Here is a 776-nt window from a genome sequence, read left to right as displayed (position 1 = left end):
AGCAGAAGAAAGCAGTTGCCTGGAAGTGGGGGATGGGGGACAAAGGTGGGGGGAGAAAGTTTTCGCAAAAAGTATCTCCCCTGCACTCTAAAAAAGCCAAGCTTTTCCCCTAAACAACTCCTTCTTAACACACCTCGACGCAGACAGCCATCTTAAACTGCCACCCCTCTTCATTTAGTTCCAGTTGGATTTTTTCATGCCTGCACCTCCAGCAGCCCGGAGGCAGCCCATTCAAAGGGCAGCTTTGTACTCAGAGTCCAGCAGGAGAGAGAGGGGGAGAGGGAGAGACGGCGGAGAAATCTCAACTGTGAGATCTGCTTCAAAAAAAAAAAAAAAAAAGTTTTCCCCTAGCTATTTCATTGTCTCTGCTACAATATCTTTGAGAAAAGCAACAGCCAGTAATCCAATAAGAGCATTGATTAGGCTACAATGATTCAATTCAAGCGCATGGCCTTGTGCAAGGAGCATGCTCCAGCCCTTCTCGTCACCTTGCCGGGGCAGAAGCCCTCTCCACGCCGCTCTCCCCATTCATTCCTTTATGGGAAATGCGGAGCAAAAGGAGTGAAAGATGGCAATTATCTAATTGGACTATTAACAAACAGTCCTCTGAGTGCGGCGGTCTGGCGTGGCTCCTGGGCGGGGGAAGGGCCGTGTTCCCTGCCCTCATTCACAAAGAGTGCAGGGGCCGGGGAGGAAAGGGGTTTTTTAAAGGGGGTGGGTGGGAGGAGAGGAGAGGTGGGAGGTTTGGCTGAGAATTTTTCCACACAATTCCAAGA

This window comes from Colobus angolensis, unplaced genomic scaffold (assembly GCF_000951035.1).
Source record: "Colobus angolensis palliatus isolate OR3802 unplaced genomic scaffold, Cang.pa_1.0 Scaffold75, whole genome shotgun sequence".
Taxonomy (NCBI): Eukaryota; Metazoa; Chordata; class Mammalia; order Primates; family Cercopithecidae; genus Colobus; species Colobus angolensis.
This window is presented reverse-complemented; position numbering follows the sequence as displayed.